Source organism: Antechinus flavipes, chromosome 4 (assembly GCF_016432865.1).
Source record: "Antechinus flavipes isolate AdamAnt ecotype Samford, QLD, Australia chromosome 4, AdamAnt_v2, whole genome shotgun sequence".
Lineage (NCBI taxonomy): Eukaryota > Metazoa > Chordata > Mammalia > Dasyuromorphia > Dasyuridae > Antechinus > Antechinus flavipes.
This window is the reverse complement of record NC_067401.1, coordinates 282,040,520-282,050,494: the sequence shown is the minus strand read 5'-3', so window position 1 is coordinate 282,050,494 and position 9,975 is coordinate 282,040,520. Positions and strand designations below refer to the sequence as shown.

The following is a 9,975-nucleotide window of genomic DNA, read 5'->3' as shown; positions in this document are numbered from 1 at the left end:
AGCCTTTATCTTAAAAGATGGATTTGACTTTCCATGAAATTCGTAAATAAGAAGATTGGGTTGCAGTAATTGGAAGGTATTGTATGGCTTGATGGCACAAATGGACAGTCTTATTTGATTTCAAAGAGATGTTTTCATTCAGTCTCTGACTATTGAATTTTACAATTCAGATGAAAGGTAGTATAAAAATGCCAAATCATGGAAGAAATCTAACTTGAAATCATGTTGCTTTCCTAGGTAGAGGTACAGATATGTAACCTTTCTTATTGATAACAGACTTCATGCCTGTACACTGAAGGAATGGTAAATATCCTCAGGTACAGTCTGTCTCCTAAAATGGACCAAGTATCTTTTCTTTCACATTCATCTAGGAAAAAATTATTGAGGAATCTGCTTATAAGCCTGCTTCTTCATTATTCTTTGCCCTTTCAGCCCATCACTGAAAACTGATTATATCATTCTATTTGTAGTTAATTCTATTTCATTTGCTCAAATGTTGCATTGAATCTCCGGAAATGAAAATTTCCTTCAGTGCATAAGCTGAACTCCTCTCTTTTCAGTCGGATAAATATAAACAGAAAGGCAAATATGGTCAGCTCATTAACAATAAATTTTTTATTCTATGTTCTTGAGTTTGTCTACTTAGCTTGCATAAAAACGAGTTCTTTATTTTTAATGTATTATGATAGTTCTTTAGCACTTACATTGCATTTTCCGTTTCCAGCTGTGATGGACTCATTTATTAGTAATATCTCTTTTTTTCAGATGGGAAAACTAAAGCACAGTTCATCCAGTCCAACCAGCTGTACACTCCTCCCCTAAAGGTATGTGGGACAAGATTGAAAGCATAATTTTTTTCTTCAAAATAGTTAATTAGCATGAAATGGCAAGTGTGGGGCCAGAAGGTCTTAAAAAATTTTCTGTCAATCTGACTACTTTACAAGTCACCAACACTAATGTCATTATATATTATTAACTACCATTTCTTCAGCATTTTGGAGTTTGTGAAGAATCCATGCAAATTGGAGCTTCAAAATCATCAAGGAAGGAAGGAAGGAAGGAAGGAAGGAAGGAAGGAAGGAAGGAAGAAAGGAAGGAAGGAAGGAGAGAGAAAGGGAAGGAGGGAGGGAAGGAAGAAGGGAAAGAAGGAAGGAGGGAGGGGAAGAGAGGGATGGAATGTTGTGACCCTCCTTATATGGCCTAAACATTTCTAGTTCCTTCAACTAGTCTTCTTATGGCACAGCCTCCAATCCTCCATAATGTTTGTTGGCCTTTCTCTGGAAGTCTTATGATTTGTCAATCCTTATTAAAATGTAGTATCCAGAGCTGAAGCTTACATATTATGTGTGGCTTAATCGATCAGATGTTATTTTAAATTGAACTTTTCAATTATGCTCCCTGAATTTGCTTGTGCACAGACCAAGATTTTCACTGTGGCAAGGGATTCATGCAGTCAGTTGTAAAGTATAATCCTAACTTCTCATAACTTTTCACTACTGCAAGCATTAAATAGTAATAATGATAGGTATCATTTATATAATACTTAGACTAGACTGCATTTTGCAGTGTTGTGCTTATTTTATAACATTTCAAACTCATAGCACCTCTCAAATATAGGTGTTACTGAGGAAGGCAAACACCAAAACATTTGATTAATTGATTTGCCCAAACTCACAGAGTTAGTAAGTATCTGAGGTTGGATCTGAAGTAAGCTCTTTACGACTCCAAGTCCAGCCTTCTATTCACTGGACCTAACTGCCTTAAGCTTAAGGACATTTTTAGCTTTTTTATAACCTCAAAATCGTTCTTCAAGAGAATTACTTGTATCTCTTTTCTCCCTCCCTCTCCTTCCCTCCTTCTCTTCCTTCCTTCTCTCCTTCCTTCCTTCCTTCCTTCCTTCCTTCCTTCCTTCCTTCCTTCCTTCCTTCCTTCCTTCCTTCCTTCTTTCCTTCTTTCCTTCCTTTCTTCCTTCCTTCCTTCCTTCTTCTTCCTTCTTTCCTTTCTTCCTTCCTTCCTTTCTTCCTTCCTTCCTTTCTTCCTTCCTTCCTTCTTCCTTTCTTCCTTCCTTCCTTCTTTCCTTTCTTCCTTTCTTCCTTTCTTTCTTCCTTCTTTCCTTCCTTCCTTCCTTTCTTCCTTCTTCCTTCCTTCCTTCTTTCCTTCCTTCCTTCCTTCCTTCCTTCTTTCCTTCCTTTCTTCCTTCCTTCTTTCCTTTCTTCCTTCTTTCTTTCCTTTCTTCCTTCCTTCCTTCCTTTCTTCCTTCCTTTCTTCCTTCCTTCCTTCCTTTCTTCCTTCCTTTCTTCCTTCCTTCCTTCTTCCTTTCTTCCTTCTTCTTCCTTCCTTCCTTCCTTCCTTCCTTCCTTCCTTCCTTCCTTCCTTCTTTCCTTCCTTCTTTCCTTGCTTGCTTCCTTCCTTCCTTCCTTCCTTCCTTCCTTCTTTCCTTCCTTCCTTCCTTCCTTCCTTCCTTCCTTCCTTCCCTCTTTCCCTCTTCTTCTTCTTCCTCCTCTTCCTCTTTTTTTCTTCTTCCTCTTCTTCTTCTTCCTCTTCCTCTTCTTCTTCTTCTTCCTCCTCTTCTTCTTCTTTCTTCTTCTTTCACTTCTCTTTTCCCTCCTCCTCCTCTTTCTTCTCTTTCTCCTTCTCCTCTTCCTCCTTCTCCTTCCTTCCTTCCCATTCCAATGCACAGCAATTCCCTTAAACTAGGGGGAGGGACACTATGAAAAATCACAGATAGGGGTTTATGGCAGTGACCTCCATCTTGGACATCTACCAGTCTCTACTTATTCTACTTTCATTTGAACTGTATAACTGCACCCAGCCTCTCTACAGCAGTAGGTGTCTTTTCTCAGGCTGATTCTTGGTACCAAAATGCCCTCCTTCCTTTCTTGAGGGTTAACGTAATGTCACAGAAAGAGTCTTGGACTCAAGAAGTTACGGGTTAAAGTGCCTCTGATATATCCTAGTCATGTGACCCTGAGCAAGTCATCCAACCTCTCAAAGCTATTGATAAGTCTCTAAGACCATAAGTTACAGAGAAGATACCTATTCATCTCAGTGATAATGTATAATTTTTGTTGCCAACTCCATCTACTTTCTGATAGATTCAAGCACACAAGACCCAATCCCCTTTAGTTACAAGGGAGGCTTTCCATAGGTCCTCTCCCAGGGTTTTTCCATTCTTTTCCAAGGAACAATAACTATGGAAGGGCTACATATTTTTCCTAGAAAAGGAAGGGAAATTTGCTCTAGAATAGAAAAATATAAAAGACAGTGACAACTCTTGTATTTCCCTAAGGAAGGTTGAACAAGATGGAATTGGTAACAGGTGGGTTCTTGGGGGCAAGAATCAGACTTCTACCCCATCTGGCTGAGACATTTGATTCTAACTTCTGCTCAGAGTTTAGGAAATGGGGGTGGGGGTGGAAAAGGGAGTGAAGAGGATAGGGTCTGGAGGGTAGGAGGAAGATCTGACCCTGGTCCAAGGAGCTGATTTCTTCAATAGCAACAATAGACCTTTTTTCAAAGACTCATCTGGCAACAGTGACCTTTAGGGAAAAGAGGAAGCTCAGTAATAAGACTTGCTCCTATCAGCTTCCAGAAAGAAAGATTAGCCCTTTAAAAGGAGGCAAATCCAGACAGAGACCTAGTTGGCACTTGGAATGGAATCCCTCCCTGCTCTGCTGTTTTGTATTGAGCTCTGAGATTTGGGGCTACTATTCTGGAAGAGTTCATATCTTTGGGCCCATGAAAGGCTAAATTTCAACAACTACCTAGTTCGTAGTCATGAGACCTGGTCTTCTGTAAGATAAGGAGTTAGATAAAGTAATTTTCAGTCTCTTACAATTCTAATAACCTATATTAGCCTTTGAAATTTGAGCTCCATTCCACTTCATCTTTTCTCAGCTTCTGTGTCAATGAGTCAGATAAACTTTCCCTTGGGATCTTGAGCAATTTTCTTTGTCCTCTTTGGAAGGAAGCTCAGTTCCCCCCTCTATAAAATAAAGGTGTTGGTATATACTTTGAGATGTATCCCTCTTTCAGTCCCAGTAATCAGTCTCCTCAGAAGCCAAATATGATAAAAAAAAAAAAATGGACTTCAGCAACTTAGTATTAAGAATAATTTGTTCAAATAGGAAACTATCAGATGGGCTAATTCCTAGGGGAGTAGGAGTGGACTTTCTCCCCAGAAGTAGCCTCTTTATGTCTCAGATTCAGGGACATTATGTTTTCTTTTCTCCCTTTCCCCCACGAGAGTGTTTTTTATGAAACATTTTCTGAAGGTGTTATTTGTGATACTTGCTCCAGGTACAAAAATTTCCAATTATTCTTCCTCTAATTCTTTCTACTTTTTGGCTTTGATGTATGCTCATCCTGGAAGTCTTTCAGCTGTTTTCTCAAAGCTCCACAGTTCATTTTCCTACCCGAATACCCTATTTCCCATGGATCTTTTAAATAAAATAAAGTAAAATTGGATTTAGTTGTCATTTTAAATTGATTCATATCATCACTTTAGAAAGCAGTGTACTATACAATGTGCAAATATATCACTTGGAATTGGTTAGTCACAGTGTCTATGGTCAATTCTGCAGAAGGTTGGGTAACATATCTTTGGACAACAATATAATCTTTTATTATTAAATTTCCTTCACTTGTTATTCTTACTTGGTAAGAATGTGACTAAAAAGTGAATAGATACATGAGGAGAAATATGTAATAAATCTTTCTGTAATTCTTGAAATCTTGTATGATATTATACGTTTGGTGCTTTAATCTTGCTATGTGACAATGCTATATGGGCAAGTTTTTGAGTGTCAGTTTCCTCATTTGTAAAATGAAGGAGTTAGACTAAATCCTCTGTAAGATCTCTTCTAACTCAAATCTATGAATATTGAGAGGTAATAGTAGATGTTAAAATTATTGCCTAATCCAAAGTAAACAGCATAATTTAATTAACTACATCACAAAGGTTACTTTTATTTTCAATTTGCATACTTGGTTAATATAACTGGATGATTAATCATATTTCCAAGAGTGATTAGGTTCCAAGACAACTGAAGTATGAATTACTGAGTTTATAATTTACTGATAAACAAGTTGTTTTTTTTTAACAGTTGATTAATTTTCACATGAATTGTTGACTAAGGTTTCCACTTCAGTGAATTTTCTTCAAAGCTCTTAAATAGATTTGACAATGTTCTTAATCTGAATGTCTCTCACACTTTTATTTCTAATGAATAATGTATGTCTTGTAATACTTTCTACTCTTCATTTCTGACAAGGATGCTCTTGTGCTTTTAACAGAGATTTTCATTCAGGTCATGACAAGTTGCCAATATGAAAGAATGCCTCAGTGCTGGTATAATAGCATTTCCTTAACAGGGTTGAAAGGAATTGGTTGTTATCTAGGAGTCTTCAGTGGAGAAATATAAGAACCATTGCTAAATGCAAAATCCCAAGGTGATGACCTACCTTGGAGCCTTGAGAAAGTTCCATAGAGGTTTTCAGGTACCTTTAAAATAAAACTAGGAAGCAAGCAGTGTAGAGGAGAATGAAAAGGTACTGAATTTGTAGTGAGAGGCCTTATCTTCTTGTACCTCAATTTCCTTTTTTTACTAAAAAGTGATAGGGGGCATCTAGAGTTGAATTACTTGAATTTTATGCTCTCTTCATTTTATAAATCCTATGATCTTGTAGCTTTCTCAGCTTCTATATTAGCCGCAGCCTAAGTTATGATCCTTTTAATCTATGATCTTATTGTTCAGTTTAGACCTATGAGTTCAATGGGTAGGAAAATACCATTGTGGAAAATTCTTCCTCTGAAAATCATTCCTCAGGTTTATAGGTATCTTAGAAAATTACCCAAGCACACCGAGAGGCTAAATCACTAATCCACAATCAAGCAACTAGAATATTTCAGAGACATTTCCAGGTCTTGTTGATTCCAAGTCTAGCTCTCCATCAATTTGGCCATGGTACCTTTCATAATGTGTTGGATATATCAATCAATCAATAAGCAAGCATTTATTTTTACTTATTTAATTTTTTTTTCCTTTTCAAACAAAAATCTATCTTGCCCCCTTCCCACTGTCCCTTTCTACCACTTTTTATTTTTTATATTATTTATTTTTATTATATTAAATTAAAAATGTTTTGTACAAACAAAACCAATGTAGATAAGATTAGAAGGGAAGCAGAAAACTGAGAAAATCTTTATATCCAAGGATTCTGATAAAGGCCTCATTTCTAAAATATATAGAGAATTGACTCAAATTTGTAAAAATACAAGCCATGCTCCAGTTGATAAATGGTCAAAGGATATGAACAGACAATTTTCAGATAAAGAAATTGAAACCATTTTTAGTCATATGAAAAGGTGCTCGGGATCACTATTGATCAGAGAAATGCAAATTAAGACAACTCTGAGGTACCACTACATACCTGTCAGATTGCAGGAAAAGATAATGATGAATGTTGGAGAAGATGTGGGAAAACTGGGACACTAATACATAATTGGTGGAGTTGTGAACTGATTCAACTATTTTGGAGAGCAACTATGCCCAAAGAGCTTTCAAACTGTGCCTACTCTTTGATCCAGCAGTGTTTTTTACTGGGCTGTATTCCAAAGACATCATAAAAAAGGGAAAAGGACTCACATGTACAAAAATGTTTGTGGCAGCCCTTTTTGAAGTGTCAAGAAACTGGAAACTGAGTGGATGACCATCAGTTGGGGAATGTCTGAATAAATTATGGTATATGAAAGCAATAGATTGTTATTATTCCATTAAAAAACAAAAAAAACAAAACAAAACAAACAAACAAACAAACAAAAAAAAAAAAACATCCGCAGAATGATTTCAGAAAGGCCTGAAGAGACTTACATGAACTGATGCTGAGTACATTGAGTAGAACCAAGAGAACATTGTACATGGCAACTAGATTATGTGATAATCATGGTATTGGACTTGGCTCTTTTCAACTTGAGGTGATTTGGGCCAGTTCCAATAAACTTATGATGGAGAAAACCTTTCTGGAGAAAGGACTATGGAGACTGAGTTTGGATCATAACATTGTACTTTCACCTTTTTTGTTGTTGCCTGCTTGATTTTTGTTTTCTTTCTCATTTTTTCCCCTTTTTGATCTGATTTTTCTTATGCAGCATGCTAAATGTGGAGATATATATAGAACAATTGTATATATTTAACATATATTGGATTACTTGCTATCTGAGGGAAGCAGTGGGGTAAAGGGAGGGAGAAAAATTGGAACACAAGGTTTTGCAAGATAAATGTTGAAAACTATCTTTGCATGTAGTTTGAAAATTAAAAAGCTGTTTTTAAAAATAGAGAGAACAAAACAAGAAACAACAAGTAAACAAAAAAGAAATGAGACCTTTATCAGAAAACTTTATTGCAAGGATTTTTTCTCCTTCTTCCCCTTCCCCATTGATCTGCTTCTATTCCAGTAAACATTTATTGAGCATTTTCCATATTTGAGGTTAGGTATTAAAATATATATTTACATACTCTGTTTTCTCATATACATTATTGGTTTGTTTATCCTTTCTTTTTCTATTTAGATTACAAAAGCCTGAGGACAAAGTCTACATCTCATTTCTTTCATAATCTCAAGAAATCTGACATATTGTTCTGTACACAGTGAACACTCAATAAAATTCACAGCCTGGTTGATGAGGCTTGGGCAGGGAACTTGATCATTTGCTTTCCTCTCTAAGAAAACTGTATTAGAACTTTTTTTATGGTCACCCATAAAAAGCTGTCATTCTGAATTTCATAACATTATATTCCTTCCTAAAACATTTACATTCTTGAAATGTAATTTACCAATGTTTAATGAAAAGAAATCAATAAGAGATTTAAAAGATTATGTCTTATTGAGCCAAAACATGGATTTTGGTTATGAAGAAATCCAATTTGGGTATTTAGAGTTATAAGGGTTCTTGATCTAAGCCAACCTCTAACTATGTATGATTTATTGGATATTATATTGAGACATTCTCTATCAGAATTCAAGCAATTTTTATTTTCTTATTATTACAAAGAGCTTGGGAGCAGAGATAGGCAGGCAGAAGTATCCTATGGAAGGATAAATGATAAAGATGTTAATCTGGATCTCAGTATAATCTTTGCCCAGTTAGGTACCTCTATAGAGAGGTATCTACAGAAGTGACTAGCAACTTCTAGGTTCAGAATCTTACTGATTTTTTTCATTGCTGGCAGCATTTATAAAAAAGAAAAATGATTTTAAAATGAAGGACATTTTTGCATGTCTGAGTCTGGGACTTGGATTTTATACTAATAAGTGACTGGGTCTTTTACAGAGCCAATAAAATTTATCAATAACCTTGAGCCCAAAATCAATTCCAGGCAACTCATTTTTGAGCTTGGCTTTGAAAAATCATCTGGACAGCAACCAAATGAAATTGGAGACAAGGACAGAAAAGGTTCTTGTAGCAAAAAAATAACTTTGTCAAGTCTGGAACAACAAAAAAAAGTAATTTAAAATTAATTGGCTTGTTAAAAGGCAGTGTGAAACCAGCTAGCCTTAATTGTGCCATTTAAGACAACTCAGAAACTCCGGGTGGTTTTATTATTCATCTTCCATTTGCAAGCTTGCTAACCCAATAATTCCATTTGGGTTCCTTTCATTGATTTATCTCTATTATCACTGAGTTGTTCATTTAATTTCCCTTTCTATCTAGTTATGAGGAATGGCTCTTTTGGGTTCCCAACACATTTGACAAGATAATTCCCTTCTAATAATAGAAATAACCTCTCGAAAAGAAAAGAATAAGAGAAAAACCACTAGCTTCTCCTAATTTTTTAAAGATCCAACCTATTATTTCATTGGTGTAAGGAACTTCCAGTAAGTCAATTCTCTCTACCATTGCAAATCAGCAACTGCATTGCAATTTAGAGAATTGCCTGGGGCAGTGAAGTTTAAGAGGCTTGCCCTTGGTTGCACAATCAATAAATGTTACAACTCTCTATCTACTATGCCACATTGTCTCTTATCCTGCTATAATATACATTTTAAATGTTAACTATTAGCTTAAAAAAAAAGAATCTTTTAGCCACATCTTTAGAGGAATAGAGACCTGGGTCTGGAATCTAGAAGATGTGACCTCAAATTCCATCTTAGACATTTACTAGCTGTGTGACCCTGGGCTGTTCCTCCATTTGCTTCAATTTCTTTATCTGTAAAATGGGAATAATAATAGCTCCCACCTCCTCAGGTTTTTGTGAGGATCAAATGAAATAGAAATTGTAAAGTACTTAGTACAGTGCTTACCAATAATAAGTGTTATGTAAATGTTAGTTATTATTATTGTTACTATTATCATTTTTATTATTATTGTTCTGAGATTTCCTAGGTTAAACTCTGAACAGGGGAAAGATGAGCCAATGAGAGTGATCTGGGGAAGATATTCTGGATTTCCAAGGACAGTTTCAATATTAGAGGCATTTTTCTTAATAATTTTACTCAGACATGGGTATTTCTTTGTGAAATATATATATATACACATTTTTGAGATCATTTACTCTTGGGATGTCCCCTAAAGTAATAGTATTTAATTTTTGTTTCTTTGATGGTTTCTCAAACCATCTTGTTTTTCTTTTTTTTTTAAACAGTGTATCGAATGCTTAAAATTGAAAATTTCTTTAACATTTAGTAGAATTCAAGAGCAGGGTGAATCTGGCTTTTTTTTTTTTTTCTTATTAAGACTTGCCAAAATCAACTCTTAAAACAATTTATTTTACCAATAAGCCTTCTGTGCCTCTTGGTAGATCTGAGGAACTAATTCTGAGATCACATAATAATCATTATAAAAGGCTTGATATTGTGATGACTATCACAACAGCATCAAGAAGAGAATTCTGATCTAGAGAGTACCCCAAGTTGTTTTTTTAAATGTCACTTTTCTTATGTACTAGTGGGGAACTTGATGCAGCTTATAATAAT

The 9,975-nt window shown here is 35.4% G+C and overlaps 1 long non-coding RNA gene across 1 annotated transcript; it reads left to right on the top strand.

Moving 5' to 3' along the window:
- Nucleotides 1-762: 762 nt before the first annotated feature.
- LOC127559483 (uncharacterized) lies at nt 763-7,700 on the top strand. Its single transcript, XR_007953145.1, has 2 exons — nt 763-824; nt 7,571-7,700. It is a non-coding gene; the product is annotated as an uncharacterized LOC127559483 (long non-coding RNA).
- The last annotated feature ends 2,275 nt before the right edge of the window (nt 7,701-9,975 follow it).